Raw genomic sequence first — 22196 nt, 5'->3', positions numbered from 1 at the left:
CTGAGGTTGATATTTCTCCCGGCACTCTTGATTCCAGCTTGTGCTTCCTCCAGTCCAGCATTTTCCTATGGGGTCGTACAGAGTCAGACACGACTGAAGCGACTTAGCAGCAGCAGCAGCATTGTGATCCACACAAAGGCTTTGGCGTAGTCAATAAAGCAGAAATAAATGTTTTTCTGGAACTCTTGCTTTTCTGATGATCCAGTGGATGTTGGCAATTTGACCTCTGGTTCCTGTGCCTTTTCTAAAACCAACTTGAACATCTGGAAGTTCTCAGTTCGGGTATTGCTGATCAATACGTCTGTATTGAATGAATGAGTCTGTAAAGTGTAATACTTATATCATGCAGTTAAAAGTTAAGATCACATTGTGAGTCCACTTTTTATTCTAGAAAGAACCCTGGTTTACAGTAACACACATCTGGCTTCAAATCCTGGTTACACACTCTTTATGGTGTGAACTCCTCAGAAGGTCTGTTTTCCTTATTTGTGGGATGGGTATAGTATAATACCGCAAAGACTTATTGTGAGTATAAGGTAAAACATTAACACACGTAAAACATTTATTTATGAGGAAGCTAAAAAATGAGCAGTTTTGATAATTTATGTATGGATGTGCTTTGTAAAGGATTCCCAGGTGGCTCAGTGGTAAATAATCTGTCTACTGATGCAGGAGATGCAGAAGACTCGAGTTCTATCCCTGGGTCGGGAAGATCCCCTGGAGGAGGGAGTGGCTAACCACTCCAATATCCTTGCAGGGAAATCCCATGGACAGAGGAGCCTAGTGGGCTACAGTCCATGGGCTCACAAGAGTCGGACATGAATGAGCACGCATGCGTACCGTGTAAGTTCTAAAGCCACATATATACATATTGCATGAAAATTACCAAGGACTGTCATATGCAGTGTACTGTTCTAAATATTTCAGGGTGAAATGAGCACTTCAATGCTCATAGAATAGTGTAGTTTAGAAAATGAATAGTCAGTGGCACCTATACCTCATATGTTCTAATGGAACTAGTTGTCTGACATCCCATTATTCCTGCATAATATTCCCTTATCCTTTGGCCCTGCTGTGACAATATATAGGCAAAATATAGTCTGTTTTTTAAAAGTAAAACAAAATTTAATGCTTTTAGACAATTTTCAGAGTGGAAATTCTGTTGATCAAAAGTGGACTTTAAGCTTGGTTTCATGGCCCAATTATACAGGCAATAATTCCACAGAGATGCAGTAATCACTTTTTTCAGATATCATCAAAAGAAGATATTCTTGTTTTCTGTGGTAGTTTTTATTTATTATTATTTTTAAACTATTGTTAACATAGCATGGCAGAAAGATTATATCCACAATGTGATGTAATACAACTGTTTCCATTGATGCCTTAGACCTTACTGTTCCCTAGGTGGCTGAGAATGTCCTTCTCCCTTGCATTAAAGTTCAACTGTGATGTATTTACTGCCTCTCCCAGTAAATAGAAAAATATCACACTACTACATTGAAGGTATGTTTTACAATTACCATTAGCTACATTATTGAACTTTCCATAACTGGGGTTCTACAGAGTTAAATACTTTTAAAACAGGCAACATATATTCTTATTATCTCAGTCTCTCATAAAAACCTGAGTACAAATTCAGTCACTTAAGTCACTCACAGCTAACCCAGGTATACAGCTGGTAAGAAAAGCTGTCAGTTGCCATCTCTTCAGCATGGTCCTACTGCATGAGTACTATCTATTATAGTTCAGTACATAATGTTGGGAAGATCCCCTAGAGGAGGAAATGGCAACCCACTCTAGTATCCTTGCCCAGAGTATCCCATGGACAGAGGCCCTTAGAGTCCATGGAGTCACAAGGAGTGGGACATCACTCGGAGAATGAGTACACTCATAATGCCAGGCCTTAGAGATTTAAAAAGGAATATGGCATGTGTTTTTTTTTTTTTTTTAATCTTGTGATAGTTTTTTCCTGAAATTCCATATTCTTAAGACTCTAAGTAAGCTTAGAAGAGTCCAGGTCACTGTTGTTGGGGGTGGGGGTGGGGGCTAAGGCCCAGAGCTAGTTTTGTATTGTTATGGGTAAAGATTTAAGAATCGTAGGCTACAGGACTGCTAGATAAATGGAGACAGCTTCAGAACCTGCCTGGGGATTCCCAAGCTGTCTTACTTAGGCTGTGATGTGGCTTTTCCTTGGTTTGCAGCACCTTCTTGAATACATGCAGGTTCAGAATGATTTCAAGAACCCAGAAAGCAGCTGGGCTTTCCCTAGATCTACACCCTACCTCCCTGACAGCTCTGCCTCCCAGACAGCCCTGCTGTAGCAGCCCAGTCTCCCCTGTACCCCACCTGAACAGAGCTAGGCTCCCTACGGGACCAAGCAGAGTGCCCCACCTGGTGTTGAGGGAGATGACCCCGAATGAGTGAGGGTTCAAGCAGACAGAGGTGTCCTCAGCCTGGAGGAGAGGCTTGTGTATTTGACCTTAGGTCATCACACTTGAAGAAGAAACTTCTTCAATTTAGAAGTTGGGTATGGCCAATAAATGTCTTTATTTTCCAATAAAGTAGAAACAGCCTGATAAGCACTCACAGAACTGAGACCAGGTTTTATTCATTCTTGCCTGGCACAGTGCCTCTCACACACAGTATATCACTTATTTATTAATTGTACATAGATTTATTCTTTAGGATTATCGATGAGTCTCTTATTCATCAGGAATTCTGGAATATCTACATAATTCGAATTGTTGTAATTTCAGTTCAGTTCGGTTCAGTTGCTCAGTCGTGTCCGACTCTTTGCAACCCCATGAATTGCAGCATGCCAGGCCTCCCTGTCCATCACCAACTCCCAGAGTTCACTCAAACTCACGTCCATCAAGTTGGTGATGCCATCCAGCCATCTCATCCTCTGTTGTCCCCTTTTCCTCCTGCGCCCAATCCCAGCATGAGAGTCTTTTCCAGTGAGTCAACTCTTCGCATGAGGTGGCCAAAGTACTGGAGTTTCAGCTTTAGCATCATTCCTTCCAAAGAACATCCAGGACTGATCTCCTTCAGAATGGACTGGTTGGATCTCCTTGCAGTCCAAGGGACTCTCGAGAGTCTTCTCCAACAGCACAGTTCAAAAGCATCAGTTCTTCGGTGCTCAGCCTTCTTCACAGTCCATTTCTCACATCCATACATGGCTACTTGAAAAACCATAGCCTTGACTAGACAGACCTTTGTTGGCAAAGTAATGTCTGTGCTTTTGAATATACTATTTAGGTTGGTCATAACTTTCCTTCCAAGGAGTAAGCGTCTTTTAATTTCATGGCTGCAGTCACCATTGTAGTTTAGCAATTACTTAAAAATAAATATGTCTTGAGCACTGTACTGAATCTTGGAAATACAAAACAGAACACAAGCTACTGGAGAAAGTATGTCTTTTCTAGCAAGGGGGTCTCTGTAGCTGCTGCATCCTTGTCCCTTCCCTTCTGACATGGGCTGCTTGCTGGTTCCTGTGCACTGGAGGTAAGGCAGACTGATAGCCAGTTCTGCTGCTTCTTGAAATTTTCTGCCATGTCTTCCACTTGTTCAGAGAGCTTTCATCGAGAAAGCAGATCTCATGAGCCTCTCCATTTGCTTCTTGACCAGTGAAAAACTCGCTGGCAGATATGAAGGCTTAAGAATCTGAACAAGGAAACATTTAAAAATACATGACTCTCATTTGCAATGCAGTTTTCCCCTTTTTTTTTGGAGTTTGCATTGTCTCTGCAGCCTATGGTGGTCATTTGAATCGTCTGTCAGCCACAAAGTGGGCTTTGTCTGGTCTATGTGGTATCCGTTTGTTCTTGTCTTGCTTTCCTCTCTTCCCACAATATTCCCATGATCGCAGACACAACCTTGTTTGAATTTCATACTTTTACTAAGCGTTTTGACTTGAAATCCCGAACTCAGATTTATCGTCCCCTGAAATCCCTAATGAAAAGATTCTGTTTGTGTGCAGTCTGTAGAACAGTTTAATTGGAGATTGACAGACATTTCATCAGATAGTTCTGCTTCTCATCTCAGAGTAGTTTCTGTTGACCTTTCTGAGCTCAGATGTCCTGGAGAAATAGCATAGAATTAATTATAGACACATTTGTCTTTCAAAAATTTCTCCTCATATTTTAATAGTCTTTTTGTATGTATATCACATCATGTCTGAATTTGTTCTTTTATGATTGTAAAAGCCATCCATCATCTTATAGCATACTATCTTATATTATACAGGGGGAAATATGTAAATAACTTCTCAGTAATTAAGAAATACTTCTGCACTGCCCTTATGTATTTGCATGACTTTGCTGTGCCAAGGTCTCTGATGTAATAGAAAGTGTTTCTCTGTGAAAAACCTTTACATAGACTCTTTGCAGTAGGCATGAGGAATTTCAACAGGTCAGAAGAAAGGGATTCTAAGGCAGTTAATAGGAAATTCGAGGTTTAAGTACTCCTTGATTATGCCGCATAGCTTATGAAAAATGAGAGATGTGAATAAACCTTTAAGAATAAGAGCTGTTTTGAAATATATTCTCTATTATCTCAACCACCTTTTACTAAGTGCCTACCGGGTACAGTGCTGGAGACTTAGGGACCCCACGTTAAGACAAAGCTCCTGCCTTTCAACATACCACTGTTTAGGAGAAAACAATATCTTATGATAGTATTTTTCTTTAGACTTTTTAGTTCTCTTGTTTTGCATTTTGGGAATTGCCTTTATTTTTAGTTAGGGAATAACTTGAAGGCAGCCAGCTATCTTAGAATGAGGTAAGGAGCAAAACTAGCGGCTTGATTGGAGCAGGTTTGCCCTTTGACCTCTCATGTTTACATCAGACCAAGTAGTGAGGGGCAGAGTTGATTTTTGTCTAAATTGATTTATAAGCTTGGAATAGCAAAGATTTTACACCTGGTGAATTAGAAATAGATCATTTCTCTTATCAAGAAGTCTGCCATTTGAGGGAAATCCTTTCTGGAGAGCACTGGGGATAGGAAAATCTGCTATCATGTTAAAGATGTTTCTCTGTTTCTTGTCTTTTCTGTTACCCTGTAATAATTTACTTTTCTTTAGTTAGCATGGTTCAGTATGTGGATTTTCACCCCAAAATGATGATGCTTGGATGTAAAGAACAATAACCAAAAACTCACTGTGAGAAAATGATTTCCCTGGGCATAACCCCAAAAAGCATAAGTGTATATCCACAGCATCTGTACTTGAATATGTAAAGCAAATAAGATCTTACACATTTTTTCCAATTTTGATTAAATTATTGTTAAACTTAAATTTTAAAAAGTAAATTATACTTTGTGCTTTACTTCTAGTTCCTCAGCTACTATCTGTAGAGAAGCTGGATAATTTATTTTCTTTAAATTTATGTTTAATTGTAGGATAATTGCTTTACAATGTTATATTGGTTTCCACCTTGCATCAACATGAAATAGCCGTAAGTATACAATGTCCCTTCCCTCTTGAACCTCCCTCCCACCTCTTACTCCATCCCTCCCTTCTAGGTGATTATTTGGTTTTTGATTAATTCTCAAAGGTAACCATATGTCTGTTAACTGCTGCAAAAGTAAAATAGTCTGTAAGTTAAGTATTGTGGTCATTTTAATGGCCAAGTAACCACACATGGGTAATTATACAAGGAAATGATTATGTGACTTATTGTAAAACTTTAAAATGTGAGGTCTTCTTATTTTTTGTGAAGTCTTCTTCAGGCTTCCCTTGTGGCTCAGCTGGTAAAGAATCTGCCTGCAGTGCAGGAGACCTGGGTTCAATCCCTGGGTTGGAAAGATCCCCTGGAGAAGGGAAAGGCTACCCACTCCAGTATTCTGACCTGGAGAATTCCATGGACTGTATGGTCCATGATGTCACAAAGAGTTGGACACAACTCAGTGACTTTCACTTTCTCTTCTTTTTTTCTTATTCTTAGGGAAAAGGTGTAAGTCTTTTGGCTATTTGCCATCACTTAAGTCAGAATTACCCCAAAGAAATATAGCTAACTGCAGAAGAGCTTTGCTCTCAAAGATGGATAGCACAGCCCCATGTATTACATACACAAAAACTAAAGGCCTAAATGCCCAACAGGAAGGAAAGGTTGAACAGATGAGGAGATCTCCAGAGAATGAAAACTTATATACTCAATAAAAGTATGTTTATGAAAAGCTTTTTTGACAAGGAAGTTTTTTATGCTGTCATATATGGTACATGATAAATGTCTTAGTCCTAGCTTTGAGTATTTGTTAGTTCCAATGGATTAAATTTTCTTCTTTTAAAATGTAGGGCCTAGATGTTGGCCTGAGGCATGGACTAACCAGCAGAAATTCCATTTAGACAAGAGAAACAGTCACATGATTTAGCTTGTTAGAAAATATGTAAAAGTCTTATTATAATTATGCCATCAACTTTGTGATATTTAGTCTATGTAAGTACCTGCTTTTACTTGATAGAATTAATTGTTAAAAAATAAACCCATAGTAACAAAATTAATTATCTAGTTTGTGCTTTAAACTGTAGTTTGGTTGAAAATGAGATACTTTTGAATAACTACATCACTCCCAGTAACTCTTAATCCAATCTACCATTTTGGTCTCCTGTGTTTGTTTCTGTAATCTATGGACGACATGTGAACTCATTGGCTTCTATTGAGAATTAATGTTGGGTTTTCAAAATGAATGCTCAGGGCTTGTATAGTGTTGGAAATTTTAGGTTTTAATAGAACTTTGGAATTAAAATTGCTAATAGATCACAAAAGAGAAGTCATGGTTTTTAAAGTTATTATCCTTATTCCATCACTATGGTGCTGATGAAAGTTCCATTTATTTTGAACATAATTTTAGACCTTTCGATTGATTGATCAAATTCACATCAGACTAGTTCTTTTCAGGCAACATGAATATTATAATTACTTAGTGTTTAATGTAGCTTTGCAAGTAATTAAAAGATTGATTATTGCCTTTGAGTTGATTACATACATATCATAGTGCATAACACATTTATTTTTATCTTTTAGGACTTGGATTATGTTCCTGATTTGTTCAGACTGCCATGGCTCCACATATAAAGGACATTCACCACAAAAGTAATCTGAAATGTGTTTGTCATTAAATCATCTTAAGTTCCTATATTCGGTGCCATGTCAAATTTTAAGAATGAGAGATGTTTTTTAAGAACACAGAATTTTTTCCACTTCGAAGATGGTGAAATAGAAGGACTTGCGATCATCTCCTCCTGCGAGATCATGAAAATCACAACTATTGAACAACCATGGACAGGAGGATGCTGAAAATGTTCGTTAGTCATATCTGACTCTTTGTAACCCCATGGACTGTAGCCTGCCAGGCTCCTCTGTCCCTAGAATTTTCCAGGCAAGAATACTGGAGTGGGTTGCTATTTCCTTCTCCAGGGAATCTTCCTGACCCACGGATTGAAACCAGATCTCCTGCATTGCAAGCAGAATCTTTACCAACTGACCCACCAGGGAAGACCCTGGAGGATGCTGGTACCTACCAGAAAAAGATACCCCATGTCCAAAGATAAAGAAAAAGCCACTGTGAGAATGGAGGAGGTGCACAATCACAATAAAATTGAATCCCATTCTCACTGAGTAGGTGACCCTCAAACTAGAGAACAATAATACCAAAGAAGTTCTCCCACTTCTGAAGGTTCTGAAGGTGTGAAAGTTCTGAACCATATGTCATGCTTCCCAGTCTGGGTATTTGACAAAGGGACTGGAAATCCCCAGGGAATCTGATATTGAAGGCCAGTGGGATTTGATTACAAGATTTCCAGTCTCGGAGGGCACAAACAAAACCTTGCTCACACCAAGACTCAGAGGAAAGGTGCAATGACCCCACAGAAGAATGAATCAAAGCTATCTGTTAGTGTTGGAGGGTCTCCTGTGATGTGGATCAGCAGGGTTTCACTGCAGGGTGGGGGCACTGGCAACAGTAGTCTGTGAAGGTCACCTTGGTGTAAATCTTCTTGGAGGTTGCCATTAACCCATAGAACCCACAGATCTATGAAGGCTGGGTCACCTCAGGCTTAAAATCCCCACCCATCATCAGATATTTGGATTAAAGTTTTACTGAACAAGGCCCTGCCCACCAGATAAAGATGCAGCTTTTCCCACCACCAGTCCCTCCCATCAGGAAGCTTACAGAAGCCTCTTAACCTCCTCCATCAGAGAGCAAGCACAAGAAGCAAGAACCACAGCCGTACAGTGACTAAAACAAAAACCACATTACAGAAAGTTAATCAGCATGAAAAGGCAGAAAGTTATGTCCCAGATAAAGAGACAAAATGAAACTCCAGAAAAACAACTAAATGAAGTGGAGATAGGCAAAATTCCAGAAAAAGAATTCAGAATAATGATAGTGAAGTTGACTCAGCATCTTGGAAAAAGAATGGAGGCAAAGATTGAGAAGATGCAAGAAATGTTTAGCAAAGACCTAGAAGACCTAAGGAACAAACCAACAGAGATGAGTAATACACTAGTGAAGTGAAAGTCGCTCAGTCGTGTTTGATTCTTTGAGACCCCATGGACTATACAGTTCATGGAATTCTCCAGGCCAGAATACTGGAGTGGGTAGCTGTTCCCTTCTCCAGGGGATCACCCCAACCCAGGGATCGAACCTAGGTCTCCTGCATTACAGGCAGATTCTTTACCAGCTGAGCCACAAGGGAAGCCTGAATAACACATTGAAAGTGAAAGTGAAGTCGCTCAGTCGTGTCCAACTCTTTGCAACCCCATGGACTGTAGCCTACCAGGCTCCTATATTCATGGGATTTTCCAGGCAATAGTACTGGAGTGGATTTACATTTCCTTCTCCAGGGGATCTTCCTGACCCAGGGATCGAACCCAGAGCTCCCACATTGTGGACAGACACACAGCTTTACCATCTGAGCCACAAGGGAAGCCTGAATAACACTAGAAGGAATCAATAGCAGAATAACTGGGGCAGAAGAATGGATAAATGACCTGGAGGACAGAATGGTGGGAATCACTGCTGCAGAACAGAATATAGAAAAAAGAATGAAATGAAGACAACCTAAGAGACCTCTGGGACAACATTAAATGGACCAACATTCACATTATAGGAGTGCCAGAAGGAGAAGAGAGTGATAAGGGACCTGAGAAAATATTTGAAGAGATAATAGCTGAAAACTTCCCTAACATGGGAAAGGAAATAGTCAACCAAGTCTAGGAAGCAGAGTCCCAGGCAGGATAAACCCAATGAGGAACACACTGAGACACATAGTAGTCAAACTGACAAAAATTAAAGGCAGGTAAAATGTTAAAAGCATCAGGGGAAAAATGACTAATAACATACAAGGGAACTCCCATCAGGCAATCAGCTGATTGCTCAACAGAAACTCTACAAGCCAGAAGGGAATGGCTTCTGTGAAGTGAAGTGAAGCGAAGTCGCTCAGTCGTGTCCGACTATTTGCGACCCCATGGATTGTAGCCTACCAGGCTCCTCTGTCCATGGGATTTTCCAGGCAATAGTACTGGAGTGGATTGCCATTTCCTTCTGTAATATGTTTAAAGTGATGAAAGGGAAGAACCTACAGGCAAGAATACTCTACTCAGCAAGACTCTCCTTCAGATTGATGGAGAAATCAAAAGCTTTTCAGGAAAGCAAAAGTTAAGAGAATTCAGGACCACCAAACCAGCTTGACAACAAATGCTAAAAGAACTTGTCTAGGCAGGAAATAAAAGAAGGGAAATACCTATCTACAGAAAATAAACCCCCCAAAATTGAGAAAACAGTAATAGGATCATACATATTGATAATTACTTAAATGTAAATGGATTAAATGCAGCAACTAAAAGACTTGCATTTCCATTTACCGCATTACTGTGCTTGACCCTCTAAATTGTATGTAATTATTTTATATTGTTAGGTTAATCATTAATCATGTTTCCATTATGGTTTGCAACTGTAATTATCTTTTTTTTTTTTTCTGGCTATTGATTGTGAAAACTGATAAACATCTTTCACTGTTGTGGAAAAAAAGAACACAGCATTCTTATTACTAATATTTTAATTTACTTATTGACTGCACTTGGTCTTTTAAAATTAATTCATTCATTTTAATTGGAGGGTAATGTCTTTACAATATTGTGGAGGTTATTGCCCTACATTGACATGAATCACCCACAGGTGTGATTGGCCCCATCCTGAACATCACTCCTACCTCCCTGCCCACCCCACCCCCCTGGGTTGTCCCAGAGCACTGGCTTTGAGTGCCCTGCTTCATGCATCAAACTTGCACTGGTCATCAATTTTACATATGGTAATGTTGGGAACAACAGACTGGTTCCAAATAGGAAAAGGAGTATGTCAAGGCTGTATATTGTCACCCTGCTTATTTAACTTATATGCAGAGTACATCATGAGAAATGCTGGTCTGGAAGAAGCACAAGCTGGAATCAAGATTGCCAGGAGAAATATCAATAACCTCAGATATGCAGATGACACCACCCTTATGGCAGAAAGTGAAGAGGAACTAAAGAGCCTCTTGATGAGAGTGAAAGAGGAGAGTGAAAAAAGTTGGCTTAAAGCTCAACATTCAGAAAATGAAGATCATGGCATCTGGTGCCATCACTTCATGGCAAATAGATGGGGAAACAATGGAAAGATTGTCAGACTTTATTTTGGGGGGGGGGGGGGGGCTCCAAAATCACTGCAGATGGTGACTGCAGCCATAAAATTAAAAGATGCTTACTCCTTGGAAGGAAAGTTATGACCAACCTAGATAGCATATTCAAAAGCAGAGACATTACTTTGCCAACAAAGATCCGTGTAGTCAAGGCTATGGTTTTTCCAGTGGTCATGTATGGATATGAGAGTTGGACTGTGAAGAAAGCTGAGCACCAAAGAATTGATGCTTTTGAACTGTGGTGTTGAAGACTCTTGAGAGTCCCTTGGACTGCAAGGAGATCCAACCAGTCCATTCTGAAGGAGATCAGTCCTGGATGTTCTTTGAAAGGAATGATGCTAAAGCTGAAACTCCAGTACTCTGGCCACCTCATGCGAAGAGTTGACTCATTGGAAAAGACTCTGATGCTGGGAGGGATTAGGGGCAGGAGGAAAAGGGGATGACAGAGAATGAGATTACTGGATGGCATCACCAACTCGATGGACATGAGTTTGAGTGAACTCCGGGTGTTGGTGATGGACAGGGAGGCCTGGCGTGCTGTGATTCATGGGGTCGCAAAGAGTCGGACACGACTGAGCGACTGAATTGAATTGAACTGAACAATGTTGGGTAGTTAGAATAGGAAAAAGGAGTCCAAAATGGCTGTGGCTAAAAGACAAAGAAGGGAAAAGCCCGCAAAAATAGAACAAAAGAAGGTCTGAGGACTGGAATGAGGACCTCAGATAAAACAAACAGCCCTACTGGCTAGCTCAGTTTACATAGGGCAGGCCCAGAGGGAGGAGAAAGAACATATAAAAAGAGGAGCCAAAATTGGGCTGGGGGCCTCTCTTCTCTTCATCTTTTGGATCTGCCTAACCTCGCTCCTCGAGGATGTACTTTCCTTTGCTTGCAAATAAAACTGAGCTATAACACCAGTCTATCCATCACTTCAAATTTTTGCTGCAGCAAAACAGAACTGAGGAAATTACACACTCTCCAACAGTAATATACATGTTTCAATGTTATTCTTTCAAATCATCCCACTCTCACCTTCTCCCACATAGTCCAAATGTTTGTTCTTTATATCTGTGTCTCTTTTGCTGCCTTGCATATAGAATCATTATTACTGTTCTTCTAAATTCTGTATGTATGCATTTATATACTATATTGGTGTTTCTCTTTCTGACTTGCTTCACTTTGTATAGTAGGCTCCAGTTTCATCCTCCTCATTAAAACTAGTGAGTTAAAAAAAAAAAAGAACAGTGGAGTAAGATTCAATTGTGGAGTAAGATTCAATTGTGTATATGTACCACAATTTTATATATAGTGGAGTAAGATTCAATTGTGTATATGTACCACAACTTCCTTATCCATTTGTCTGCTGATGGACATCTAGGTTGCTTCCATGTCCTAGCTATTATAAACAGTGCTGCAATCAACATTGGATTACATGAGTCCCTTTCAATTCTGGTTTCCTTGGTGTGTATGCCCAGCATTGGAATTGCTGGGTCATATGGCACTTCTATTTCCAGTTTTTTAAAGAATCTCCACACCGGTCTCCATAGTGGCTGTACCGGTTTGCATTCCCACCAGTAGTGTAAGAGGATTCCCTTTTCTCCACACCCTGTCCAGCATTTGTTGTTTGTAGACTTTTTGATGGTGGCCATTCGGTACCTCATTACGGTTTTGATTTGCATTTCTCTAATAATGAGTCATGTTGAGCATCTTTTCATGTGTTTATTAGCCATCTGTATATCTTCTTTGGAAAAATGTCTGTTTAGTTCTTTAGCCAATTTTTGATTGGATTGTTCATTTTTCTGGTATTGAGCCGCCTGTGCTGCTCAGTATATTGGAGATTCTTTGTCAGTTGTTCCATTTGAGATTATTTTCTCCCATTCTGAAGGCTACCTTTTCACCTTACTTATAGTTTCCTTTGTTGTGCAAAAGCTTTTAACTAGGTCCCATTTGTTTATTTTTGTTTTTATTTCCATTACTCTGGGAAGTGGGTCATAGAGGATCTTGCTGTGATTTATGTCAGAGAGTATTCTATGTTTTCCTCTAAGAGTTTTATAGTTTCTGGTCTTACATTTAAATTTTTAATGAATTTTGAGTTTGTTTCTGTATATAGTGTTAGAAAGTGTTCTAGTTTCATTCTTTTACACGTGGTTGATCAGTTTTCCCAGCACCACTTTTTGAAGATACTGTCTTTTCTGCATTGTATATTTTTACCTGTTTTATCAAAGATAAGTTGTCCATAGGTATGTGGATTTATCTCTGGGCTTTCTACTTCGTTCCATTGATCTATGTTTCTGTCTTTGTGCCAGTTCCATGCTGTCTTGATGACTGTAGCTCTGTAGCATAGTCTGAAGTCAGAAAGGTCGATTCCTCCAGTTCCATTCTTCTCTCTCAAGATTGCTTTGGCTATTCAAGGTTTTTTCTGTTCCCATACAAAAAGCATACAAAAATTGTGAAATTATTTGTTTTAGTTCTGTGAAAAATACCATTGTAACTTGATAGGGATTGTATTGAATCTGTGGATTGCTTTGGATAGTATACTCATTTTCACTATATTGGTTCTCCCAGTCCATGAACATGGTATATTTCTCAGTCTTTGTGTCATCTTTCATTTCTTTCATCAGTGTTTAACAGTTTTCTGTATGTATGTCTTCTGTTTCTTTAGGTAACTTTTTTTCTAAGCATTTTATTCTTTTCGTTAAAATCATAAATAGGATTATTTCCTTAATTTCTCTTTCTGTTTTTTCACTGTTAGTGTATAGGAAAGAAAGGGATTTCTGTGTATTAATTTTATATCCTGCATCTTTACCATATTTACTAATTAGCTCTAGTAATGTTCCAGTGGTATCTTTAGGATTTTCTATGTCGTGGATCATGTCATCTGCAAACAGTGAGGGTTTTACTTTTTTTCCAATCTAGATTCATTTTATTTCTTTTTCTTCTCTGATTGCTGTGGCTAGGACTTCTAAAACCATGTTGAATAGTAGTAGTGAGAGTGGGCACCCTTGTCTTGTTCCTGATTTTAAAGGAAATGCTTTCAATTTTTTGCCATTGTGGATAATGTTTGCTGTGGGTTTGTTGTATATGGCTTTTCTTATGTTGAGGTATGTTCCTTCTATGCCTGCTTTCTGGAGAGTTTTTATCATAAATGGGTGTTGAGTTTTCACTGGATCTTGTTGCTGTGTGCTTTCCCTAGTTTGGTGAATAGGAGCTGTTCTTTGCCGTGGTGCTTGGGCTTCTTATTGCGGTGGCTTCTTTGTGGAGCATCAGCTCTAGGGCATTCGCATGTCAGTAGTTGCAGCTCATGGGTTTAGTTGCCCTGTGGCATGTGGCATCTTCCCAGACGAGGGATGGAACCGATGTCTCTGCATTGGCCCATAGGCTCCTAATCACTGGACCACCAGGGAAGCCCAGGATTGAGATATATATATATATAAAATAAATAAAACTGACTGATATAGTCACTAAAAGTAAATAACTCAGTGAGCCTTTGGGCTTTATTAGCCACATCAATGTGGTTATGAGGAAAGAGGGAAGTTGCTGTTAGAGGAAAGAATGTGTAAAAATATGGCCACTGTTAACTTCCAGTCCATTTGGATTGATTTCTAGTCAGAGGATTAGAATTGCGGTTGTTTGCTCTCTCTCGCCCTGGGTTTTCTGTGGCTCAGGGGTTACTAAGATGACTTTCTGGAGTCAGGGTGAAGCCCTGTGAATTTGGGCCCCATAGAAGATGCCAACCATACCGGAGCCAGATCTAGGGCTGTGCTCCCATTAGCATAATACTGTGATTTATTGGGCTAACAGAAATTTTGCCATTAGGTATGGAGGTTTGGAAGGAATGATGCTAAAGCTGAAACTCCAGTACTTTGGCCACCTCATGCGAAGAGTTGACTCATTGGAAAAGACTCTGATGCTGGGAGGGATTGGGGGCAGGAGGAAAAGGGGACGACAGAGGATGAGATGGTTGGATGGCATCACTGACTCAATGGACGTGAGTTTGAGTGAACTCCGGGAGTTGGTGATGGATAGGGAGGCCTGGCGTGCTGCGATTCATGGGGTCGCAAAGAGTCGGACACGACTGAGTGACTGAACTGAACTGAACTGATGGAGGTGGCATTATTAAATATTTCTAAGTACTGAAAATGTATCTCTGCTTTAGAAGTATAAATCCCTACAACATGTTGTTATTTATTGTCATAAGATGAAGAGCTTTGAATAATAGTCTGGATGTGGTTATTACATACCCATTAGTTTTAATGGTGCGTTTTAGAATACACTAGTTAAGAGGGTTTCTTTTTAATCTTATTATTTTCCACCAGGGGGAGCTATATCCCCTTTTAAAAAATTGTTCAGTCACTGTCATGTTCCACTCTTTGATACCGCATGGACCGCAGCACGCCAGGCTGCCTTGTCTTTCACTATCTCCCAGAGTTTGGTAAAACTCATGTCCTCTACATCAGTGACACTATCTAACCATCTCATCCTCTGCTGCCCGCTTCTCCTTTTGCCTTCAGTCTCCCATCATCAGTGTCTTTTCCAGTGACTCAGCTTTTCACATCGAATGGACAAAGTATTGGAGCTTCAGCTCTCTAGAGGATTATTTAGAAAATCCAGAGTGGCACCAAAGCCAAAAGCAGCTCCACCATCAAAGGTTAAAGCTGGGACTGCTCCACCCTAAATCACCAATATGGGACCTGGTGTTATACATGATGATATAGATGTAACATAAAATAGGCACATACATTTAATATAGAACATATGTGTGCTCAGTCATTTCAGTCATGTCTGACCCTGCAATACCATGGACTGTAGCCCGCCAGGCCCCTCTGTCCATGGGATTCTCCAGGCAAGAATACTGGAGTGGGTTGTCAGTTCCTCCTCCAGGGGATCTTCCCAACCCAGGAATTGAACCTGCATCTCCCACAGCTCCTGCATTGGTAGGCAGATTCTTTACCACTGAGCCACCTGAAATGCTCTTAGAGCATATAAGGACATGTTATTAATATATATTATGACAAGTATATTTTATATTGTGTCAGTTACCATTACAACAGGGAGTAGGTTTAGGCTATAAAAGGTCAAATGTTGTTCCAAGAGAGGACCTCCATCTCAATATTACTGTTTCCATATTTGTTTTCTATAAATATATTAAGCTTAAATCTCACTAGGGGTATCTTCCTTTCCATAAGAGAAAGACTGGCTTACCCAAGAGTTTAATTCTCTTTGGTAGGATTTGCATGTTTGTTATCACATTGGGATTATTAAAACAGAATTTGTCACATGCTAATGTTGCATCAGATTTAAATACATCAATAGATAGTTAGGCAACAAACTCATTCATAGCAGTTACTTTCTAAGTAGTGACAAAATAAGAACCTCTTTTTAGGAGAAGGACACAGATGAACTAGCAATACATTATCTACACAGAAATAGGAGGACTCTCATGGTTCTCTCCACAGCAGTTTCCATGAATCACAAATCTAACCCTGCAGATAGTACATTTAGCAGGCCTGCCTCTAGGAAGATAAGCTGTTAATAGTTACGAGATCCAGAGAAGGAAATGGCAACCCACTCCAGCATTCTAGCCTAGAGAATCCTGTCAACTGAGGAGCCTGGTGGGCTGCTGTCTATGGGGTCACACAGAGTCGGACACAACTGAAGCAACTTAGCAGCAGCAGCAGTTATCAGATCTGTTCTACTTACACTTAGACAAATGAGTCAGTTGGTTGTCTGTGGGTTCCTGTCAGCTAGTACCAATATTACAAATATCCAAAGACTCACAAAACATATTTGCATTTCACAAGTAGGATTTTACGTCTTTTGCACTTACCAGGAGTCAAGTACTGATGGCCTTCCCAGATGGCTCAGTGGTAAAGAATCCTCCTGCCAATGCAGGAGACACAAGAGATGAGGATCTGATCCCTGGGTCAGGAAGATCCCCTGGAGTAGGAAATGGCAACCAACTCCAGTATTCCTACCTGGAAAATTCCATAGACAGAGGAGCGTAGCAGGCTATATAGTCCATGGAGTCATAGAGTCAGACATGACTGAACACACACCCACACAAGCACAGATGGTACTAAGGAAAGAGTGCTATGGGAAGCTTGGAATAAAACTTGAGCAAAGAACAAAAAGTGTTCAAAGACGGTCTGGACGGATTTTAATAGAAGGCAAGTGAACTTCTATTACTTAAGCATAAATATTGATAAAAATTCAACAGATAAATAGCAGATTCGATTCAATTAATAGATTAATGAATTGGAAAATGGATCCAAAAAAAATCTGGAGTGCAGGTCAAGGAAAAGAGACAGAAAATGAACAAAAAGAAATATGTGGATAGAATTATAAGCCCCAACTCTACCTCTTCTAGAATTCAGAGTTCCTAAAAGAAGAAAATGTAAAGAAGGGGGGGGGGGGGGTGTGGGGGGGGGAGCAGTATTCAAAGATGATGACTGAGCATTTTTCAGGGTTGATGGCACAGACATATCCACAGAATCAAGAAGGAGATTCACTCTCAAGCAGATTAAAGGAAATGAAATCCATATCAGATGTATCATAGCACAGTTGTCTAAAACGAAACACATGGCTCAGATGGTAAAAGCGTCTGCCTACAATGCGAGAGAGCCGGGTTTGATCCCTGGATTGGGAAGATCCCCTGGGGAAGGAAATGGCAACCCACTCCAGTCCTCTTGCCTGGAAAATCCCATGGACTGAGAGGCCTGGCAGGCTACAGTCCATGGGGTCTCAAAGAGTTGGACACGACTGAGCGACTTCACTTTCACTTTCACTAAACACTAAGAGTATAAGAGCATCGAAGGGAGAAGACAGATACCACACAAAGATCAGTGCTTAAACTGATAGCTACCTCTTCATGGCGGACTGGGATGCCAGGTGATGGCGAGACAGTATCCCTGCAGTGAAATGACTTCTGTTCACCTTCTGCCCAGGTACACTAGAATAGAATGAAGGCAGTGCTGACAGAATGCTTGACAAACAGCTCCACAGGAAATGCTGATTGAAAAAAAAAAGATGATAGAAGTAAATATTTAGGATTGTTTTTATCCACATCGTTTTATGACTGGAATTACTTGAGGCATATTGTGTCATTGGGTGAAATGATAACACTGGCCATTTTGCTTGTTTTAATTAAAAGCCTTCACCTGACCTGGGGTAAAAAACAGTAACAGCGATGTCCTTTTCCCCAAAGAGCAAGGTCCTGGACCTTGGTGCTGACTTGGTTGCCGTCATAAAATGATATGGATAAAAACAATCTAACCTGTTCAGTGTGGGACGAGGAAGGTCCTCCAGGGAAGGTGACATTTAAGTTGAGACCTTCAGGGTGAAGAGTTTGTTCTGGGGAAAAAACAAAGGTTGCAAGTAGAAGACATGACACTGCACATCCCAGGGTCTAAAGACACAGACGGCAGGGATGCAGATGCTTAGAAGTCCTAAGTGGTGGAATAGAGGGAAGGAGCTAGAAGGATGGCGAGAGCAGAGGCTTGGAGATATGGGCAGGAGCCAGAAGGCAGAGGACTCTGAAAGTCATGCTTAGGATTTTATACCTCCTTTTTCTTAAAATAAAAACAACAACAACTATTTATTTTATTTTTGTCTGTGCTGCGTCTTTGTTGCTGGCAGGCTTTCTCTAGTTGCAGCAAGCTGGGGTGGCGGGGGCTACTCTTCATTGCAGTGCATGGGTTTCTCATTACAGTGGCTTCTATTACTGTGGAGTACAGGCTCTAGGTGTGCAGGCTCAGTAGTAGAGGTTCATGAGCTTAGTTCCAGTAATACAGGTTCATTTGGGAAAATATGGTTGATCAAAAGAGGAAAGTAAAATGTAATAATAATCTCACTTCAGTTCAGTTCAGTCACTCAATTGTGTCCGACTCTTTGTGACCCCATGAACCGCAGCATACCAGGCCTCCCTGTCCATCATCAACTCCCGGAGTCCACCCAAACCCATGTCCATTGAGTCGGTGATACCATCCAACCATCTCATCCTCTGTCATCCCCTTCTCCTCCTGCCCTCCATCTTTCCCAACATCAGAGTCTTTTCAAATGAGTCAGATCTTCACATCAGGTGGCCAGAGTACTGGAGTTTCAGCTTCAACATCAGTCCTTCCAATGAATAATCCCACTACATAGAGCTATAGTCATATATTCTTTCCATCGTCTGTGTATGGGTATGAACACATATGTTTCATTTAAAACCAGTCATTATATATATGTAATAAAAGCTTGACTCCATTTCTGAAGTGTGGGTGCTGTCGAGCACCCCTGCTCCCCTGCATTTGGGCAAGCTCCCTCATTTGGTTCCAGGGACAAGTTGAAAACACAAATCTCACATGCCGGCACCCTCTCCCCAGTCCTACCCCTGAATTGCAATCAAGTACAATCCAATCTCCTTTCCTTGCTCTCTAGAACCCTTAAAAGTTTTTTTTTTAATACATAATTTTTCTTTGTCAATTATGACTCAATAAAACTGGGAAGAATATGGGATGCCTGGTTAAATTTGAACTTAAGATAAACATAGAAAAATTTTGTTTTAACTTAAATGTGTCCCAGATATTGCATGGGTAGGCCTGAAGGGTTGAAGTTGTATCAGAGAAGGTTGCCTGGAAGAGATGAGTGTGAGCTGGTCTTGGACTGATAAAGAACTCAGGTGCAATAACGCCAGCCTTCCTGCTGCCCCAGCCCCTGATGCAGATGTGATAGCTAGGGAAAGGCAGCAGTTCCACGGCTGTAGAGCACAAGGTGAGCGTGTGGACTGGGGAATGTCAGCTGGGGTGGTGCTAGCCCTCGTGGCCACCTCCACTTTAATGGCCACTTGACATATGCAGATGACACCACTCTAATGACAGATAGTTAAGGGGCACTAAAGAGCCTCTTGATGAGGGTGAAAGAGGAGAGTGAACAAGTTGGCTTAAAGAATCTGATTTTTTAAAATAATGTACTTTGAGCAGAAATATCATTAAATGCTTTCCAAAGCATCATTTTTAATGACAGTGTATTATACTGGTATATGGCTTTCCAGGGAGTGCTAGTGGTAAAGAACCCACCTGCTGATACAGGAGGCATAAGAGATGTGGGTTTGATCCCTGGGTTGCGGATATCCCCTGGAGGAGAAAATGGCAACATACTCCAGTATTCTTGCCTGGAGAATCCCATGGCTACAGTCCATAGTCACAAAGGGTTAGACACTACAGAAGCAACTTAGCATGCATGCATGCATGGTTCAAGTGATGTAACCAACTTATTGTAAGTGGACATATATGTTGCTTCCAATTTTATTTACTATTTTAAATAAGCTACAGTGGATATCCTTGTAGCTAAATCTTGGTGTCTTTTTATCATTATTATTTCTTTAAGATAAATTCTCCTATTTTTAAATGTTAATGAATACATTAACACTTGATGTACATACATTCAGCTCACTAGGGTGATCACTAATGGAGCATGAGCTATGGACACATATTCAGTTCAGTTCAGTTGCTCAGTCATGTCTGACTCTTTGTGACCCCATGGACCACAGCATGCCAGGCCTCCCTGTCCATTACCAACTCCCAGAGTCCACCCAAACTCAGGTCCATTGAGTCAGTGATGCCATAAAACCATCTCATCCTCTGTCATCCCCTTCTCCTCCTGCCTTCAATCTTTCCCAACATCAGGGTTCTTTTCAAATGAGTCAGCTCTTCACATCAGGTGGCCAAAGTATTGGAGTTTCAGCTTCAACATCAGTCCTTCCAATGAAGACCCAGGGCTGATCTCCTTTAGGATGGACTAGTTGAAGTCCAAGGGACTCTCAAGAGTTTTCTCCAACACCACAGTTCAGAAGCATCAATTTTTTGGAGCTTATCTTTCTTTATAGTCCTACTCTCACATCCATACATGACCACTGGAAAAACAATAGCTTTGACTAGATGGACCTTTGTTGACAAAGTAATGTCTCTGCTTTTTAATATGCTGCCTAGGTTGGTCATAACTTTCCTTCCAAGGAGTAAGCCTCTTTTAATTTCATGGCTGCAGTCACCATCTGCAGTGATTTTGGAGCCCCCCAAAATAAAGTCACCCACTCTTTCTACTGTTTCCCCATCTATTTCCCATGAAGTGATGGGTGATGGGACTGGATGCCATGATCTAGTTTTCTGAATGTTGAGCTTTAAGCCAACTTTTTTGCTTCTCCTCTTTCACTTTCATCAAGAGGCTCTTTAGTTCCTCTTCAAGGGTGGTGTCATCTGCATATCTGAGGTTATTGATATTTCTCCTGGCAATCTTGATTCCAGCTTGTGCTTCTTCCAGCCCAGCATTTCTCATGATGTACTCTGAATATAAGTTAAATAGGCAGGGTGACAATATACAGCCTTGACATACTCCTTTTCCTATTTGGAACCAGTCTGTTGTTCCATGCCCAGTTCTAACTGTTGCTTCCTGATCCACATACAGGTTTCTCAAGAGGCAGATCAGGTGGTCTGACATTCCCATCTCCTTCAGAATTTTCCACAGTTTCTTGTGATCCACATAGTCAAAGGCTTTGGCATAGTCAGTAAAGCAGAAATAGATGTTTTTCTGGAACTCTCTTGCTTTTTCTATGATCCAGCGTATGTTGGCAATTTGAGCTCTGATTCCTCTGTCTTTTCTAAACCCAGCTTGAACAAATGGAAGTTCATGGTTCACTTATTGCTGAAGCCTGGCTTGGAAAATTTTGAGCATTACTTTATTAGTGTGTGAGATGAGTGCAACTGTGTGGTAGTTTGAGCATTCTTTGGCATTGCCCTTCTTTGGGATTGGAATGAAAACCGACCTTTTTCAGTCCTGTGCCACTGCTGAGTTTTCCAAATTTGCTGGCATATTGAGTGCAGCACTTTCACAGCATCATCTTTTAGGATTTGAAATAGCTCGACTGGAATTCCATCGCCTCCACTAACTTTGTTCATAGTGTTACTTCCTAAGGCCCACTTGACTTCACATTCCAGGATGTCTGGCTCTAGGTGAGTGATCACACCATCATGATTATCTGGGTTGTGAAGATCTTTTCTGTATAGTTCTTCTGTGTATTCTTGCCACCTCTTCTCAATATCATCTGCTTCTGTTAGGTCCATACCATTTCTGTCCTTTATTGAGCACATCTTTGCATGAAATGTTCCCTTGGTATCTCTAATTTCCTTAAGAGATCTCTAGTCTTTCCCATTGTTTTCCTCTTTTCTGTTTTTTTCCTCTGCTTCTTTGCATTGTTCACTGAGGAAGGCTTTCATATCTCTCCTTGCTATTCTTTGGAGCTCTGCATTCAAATGAGAATATCTTTCCTCTTCTCTTTTGCTTTTCACTTCTCTTCTTTTCACAGCTATTTGCAAGGCCTCCTCAGGCAGCCATTTTACTTTTTTGCATTTCTTTTACTTGGGTATGGTCTTGATCCCTGTCTCCTGTATAATGTCACGAACCTCCATCCATAGTTCATCAGGCACTCTGTCTATGAGATCTAGTCCCTTATATCTATTTCTCACTTTTACTGTATAATCATAAGGGATTT

The sequence above is a fragment of the Budorcas taxicolor genome, chromosome 17 (genome assembly GCF_023091745.1).
Source record: "Budorcas taxicolor isolate Tak-1 chromosome 17, Takin1.1, whole genome shotgun sequence".
NCBI classification, from domain to species: domain Eukaryota; kingdom Metazoa; phylum Chordata; class Mammalia; order Artiodactyla; family Bovidae; genus Budorcas; species Budorcas taxicolor.
The sequence above is the reverse complement of the archived record's forward strand: the minus strand, read 5'-3'. Positions refer to the sequence as shown.